This window comes from Phalaenopsis equestris, unplaced genomic scaffold (genome assembly GCF_001263595.1).
Source record: "Phalaenopsis equestris unplaced genomic scaffold, ASM126359v1 Scaffold232908, whole genome shotgun sequence".
NCBI lineage: Eukaryota > Viridiplantae > Streptophyta > Magnoliopsida > Asparagales > Orchidaceae > Phalaenopsis > Phalaenopsis equestris.
Genome location: NW_018250867.1, coordinates 203459 through 208451, shown reverse-complemented (window position 1 = coordinate 208451; position 4993 = coordinate 203459).

Here is a 4993-nt window from a genome sequence, read left to right as displayed (position 1 = left end):
CCTCTCTCTCAAATGCTCCATAATAATTATTTCAATTTGAGGCTAAAATTAACACAAATTTTCACACAAACAAACTTATATTAATTCACAAACAAGTACAAATACCTTTAAACACTTAATTCTCACTCTAAATGGTTTTGGATGAGAAAATTTTTTTTAAATACAAATACATAATAATCATTGATCATTTCACAATTAAACACATATAAGAAGTCATAAATACTAAAAACAAGACTTAAACACTAAACCACTTGAAAACAACAACTTCTAACACACAAATTCTAACACTAAACTTAATTTCATTCTTCATTCAAAGGAATAAATTCCTTTTTTTCATTAGCCACTCCAAGAATATAGAGTTGATAAAAGCTCTGATATTATCTTCTTCAATCCACTTCTGCTTTAAAAACATCGCCTTATCTGCTTCCTCTATATAACTTATGTAGCTAAATTGCATCTTCAATTGCAATCCAATTTGCTCTAGATGTGCATGCAACTCAAGTACCTTGGTCTCCAATAAAGCCATAATATTCTCAATTTTGTTGATCTTCTCTGATATCCTTTCAATACTAACTGCTAAGAAACCATTATACATCTCTTGTGCACTTTGACTAATGAAACTCTTCCTCATGGTTCCTTCCCTCTTCCTCATAGTTTCTTTCTTCTTCTTCAAATCCATCTCCCATGAAGACATTTTCTCTAAATCTCACTTTCTCTTAGACTTTTAGGGCTAGAAATGATCTGGGGTGAAATTCCTTCGCAAAACCCTTCTATTTATAGGCCTAAATCCTTCCAATAACTGCTAGACACATTTAGAAACTGCCTTGACATGTTCTTACAAACTAATTGGTGGTTAAACCTTCTAGAATATTAAATTCACACATGTGTTTAAACTGCCGCGCTTAAGCACCGAATCTGGTGCTTAAGCGCCAGTGCACATTTTTACACTAGTCAACTTAATATCCAAATTCTCATTCTAACATGTCTTGGTCACTAAATAAAATCTTAAAATCTTTACTAACACATAATAGTTTCAAAAATACTTCCCCAATTTTCTTCATCACACACAAAACAACAATCAAAGTAAAAACACTCTGATAACTATGGGTTGCTTCCCACAAAGCGCTTGGTTTTACATCGTCAACCCGACGTAATCAGTCCTTATTTTGGTTGACTCAACATCACTCTATCATTAAGTTTATGCAGATCTCATATAAAATAAGGTTTCAGTCCATGCCCATTAACTTTAAATATTTTCTCAGACTTAGAATCTTTAATATTCATAGTTCCATAAGAATAAACTTTTATCACAACAAATGGGCCCATCCACTTGGACTTAAGTTTTCCTTGAAATAATCTTAACCTTGGATTATATAGCAGAACTTGTTGCCCTGACTGAAAATTTTTAGTAAGAATCCTTCGATCATGCCACATTTTATCTTTTCTTTATAAATCTTGTTCATCTTTTCTTTATAAATATGAAAATTCATTCCTTATCTCTTTAGGCTCATTTAATTGTAATAGTCTTTTCTCACCAATATCTTTTAAAATATAATTAAACTCTTTAATCGCCCAATATGATTTACGCTCAAGTTTAACTAGTAAGTTACAAGCTTTCCCAAGTATTAGCCTATATGGGGACATTCCTATAGGAGTTCTGTATGCAGTCCTATAAGCCTACAAAGCATAGTCAAGTTGGACTGAGCAATCCATTTTTGTTAGATTCACAAATTTTTTCATAATTCTTTTAATTTCCTGATTGAATAATTTAACATGGGTTTGTATAACTTTTGGATGTCTTTCTGTTTTGATTTTTTTATCCTACACTTGATTTTGAATGGTTCGGAAACTTCACTTGTTTGAGAGGATATTCTGATACTATAGTAAATCTGGATTTATTTTCTTGGAACTTTGAACATTGGATGCTATCTGAAATGTTGTGGCATGTATGCTATCTGTCTTTGTTATCCTCTTATGAAATTGCTTCTATCCATTTGGATACATAGTCCACTGCTAACAGGATATATAAATTTTTGAAAGATGGTATAATGGTTCCATGAAATCTAATCCCCAAACATCAAATATTTCAACTTCTAGCATATAATTGAGGGACATCTCATTTCTTTTAGAAATATTGCCTACTCGTTGACATCTATCACAAGTTTTTATATAAGCATTAACATCTCTAAAAATTTTAGGACAATAGAATCCAGATTGTAAAATTCCCAAAATAGAATTATGACATTTTTAGATAATTTTGTAAATTTCTTCTAATGATACACATCTTCCAATAATTAGATCATTTCCTTGTTTATATAAAAATGGGTCATCCCAAAAATAAGTATTAGCTTCAGAAAAAAATTTTCTCTTTTGTTGGTATGTCATTCCATAGGGTATAATATCGCTAATAATAAAGTTCACGATGTTGGCATACCACAGAACACGTCACTCATTAATAGTGAACAATTTTTCATCTAGAAAATGTTCATTAATTTTTTTTCAATACAGAGTGATTTTTCTAACTCAAGCCTGGACAAATGATCAACAATTTGATTTTCAGTCCCCTTTCGATCTACTATTTCAAAATCAAATTCTTGTAAAAGAAGAATCCATCTTATAAGTCTAGGTTTAGCATCCTTCTTTTTCATTAAGTACTTAATATCACAATGATCTGTATGCACTACACAACGAGTTCGAATTAAATATGATCTAAATTTATCAAAAGCATATACTATTGCTAATAACTCTTTTTCAGTTGTTATATAATTGATTTGAGTTTCATTAAGAGTTTTACTAGCATAGTAAATTACTTTGAAAATTTTATCATATATTTGTCCTAAAACAACTTCTATAACATAATCACTAGTATCACATATCAATTCAAAAGTTTTTCCCCAATTTGGTGAAACTATAATTGGTGCAGTGATTAATTTTTCTTTTAATAAATTAAAAGCTTTTAGGCATTTCTCATCAAAATTTAAAATTTCATTTTTCTCCAGTAAATGGCATAAAGGCTTAGCAATCTTTAAAAAGTCTTTAATATATCGTGTGTAGAATCCAGCATGTCCTAAAAAAACTCCTAATTTCCCTTACATTTGTTGGATAAGGTAAATTATCGATCACTTGAATTTTAGCAAGTTCTACTTCCATACCTTTTTCTAATATTTGATGACCTAATACAATTCCTCATGCGATTAGCATCCTTCTTTTTCATTAAGTACTTAATATCACAATGATCTGTATGCACTACACAACGAGTTCGAATTAAATATGATCTAAATTTATCAAAAGCATATACTATTGCTAATAACTCTTTTTCAGTTGTTATATAATTGATTTGAGTTTCATTAAGAGTTTTACTAGCATAGTAAATTACTTTGAAAATTTTATCATATATTTGTCCTAAAACAACTTCTATAACATAATCACTAGTATCACATATCAATTCAAAAGTTTTTCCCCAATTTGGTGAAACTATAATTGGTGCAGTGATTAATTTTTCTTTTAATAAATTAAAAGCTTTTAGGCATTTCTCATCAAAATTTAAAATTTCATTTTTCTCCAGTAAATGGCATAAAGGCTTAGCAATCTTTAAAAAGTCTTTAATATATCGTGTGTAGAATCCAGCATGTCCTAAAAAAACTCCTAATTTCCCTTACATTTGTTGGATAAGGTAAATTATCGATCACTTGAATTTTAGCAAGTTCTACTTCCATACCTTTTTCTAATATTTGATGACCTAATACAATTCCTCATGCGATATAAATTGGCATTTTTCCCAATTAAAGACTAAATTTATTTCTTCATAGCGCTTAAGAAATTTAGATAAATGTTTTAAACATGAGTCAAATAAAGTTCCAAACACTAAAAAATCATCCATGAATACATAAATCCCTTTTTCAATTAAATCGCAAAAAAATTGCCATCATACATCTTTGAAATGTAGCAGGGACAGTACATAAACCAAAGGGCATCCTTCTAAAAGCAAAAGTACCATAAGGATTGGTAAAAGTTGTTTTCTCTTGATCCTCAAGAGATATTTGTATTTAGTGATAATCAATATATCCATCCAGAAAACAAAAGTATTTATGATCAGCTAGTTTATCCAGCATTTGATTTAGAAAGGGTAATGGAAAATGATCTTTCCTAGTTGCAAGATTTAATTTTCTATAATCAATGCTTATTCACCACCCTGTAACTTGTATAGCAGGTATTAATTCATTATGTTCATTCACAGTTACAGTTACTCCTCTTTTCTTACGAACGTAGTAAATTGGACTAACCCATGCACTGTCCAAAATAAGGTAGATAATTACAACATCTAACCACTTTAAAATTTCTTTCTTAACAACTTCTTTCATAACAGGATTTAGTCTCCTTTGAGGATCAGCCCTGGGTTTGCAGTTCTCTTCCATATAAATTCTATGCATACAAATTGAAGGATTGATTCCCTTAATATCATCAATTATCCATCCAAAGGCTTTCTTAAAATTTTTCAAAATTTTCATCAACCTTTCTTCTTCTTCCATCATTAATTTTGAGGAAATTATAACTGATAAAGTAGAGAAATCTCCTCAAAAGGAATATTTTAAATGTTTAGGAAGTAACTTTAACTCAAGTTCTAGAGGTTTTTTAATTGAGGGACAAAATGATTTATCTTTGTCTACGTGTCCAAAATTTCAAAACTTTCTCAAACATAGTTTGAATCTTCCTTAAATTGTTCTTCACATCAATCTAATTCCTTTCTTGCTCGTGTTCCAAATCTTTTTCTTCAGATTTTTCTTCATAAGTTGTTTTGAAATGACTTTCACTTAGATATCTTATAACATCCATCCCATAACATTCATCATCTTTACCTTTTGCAGGATATTTCATTTATCTTGAAATATTGAAAGTAACAATTTGATCATTGACGTGCATTCTTAATTCCCCTTTCTACACATCTATCATTGCTCTTCCTGTGGCTAGGGAAGGTCTCCCAAAAATGATAGGT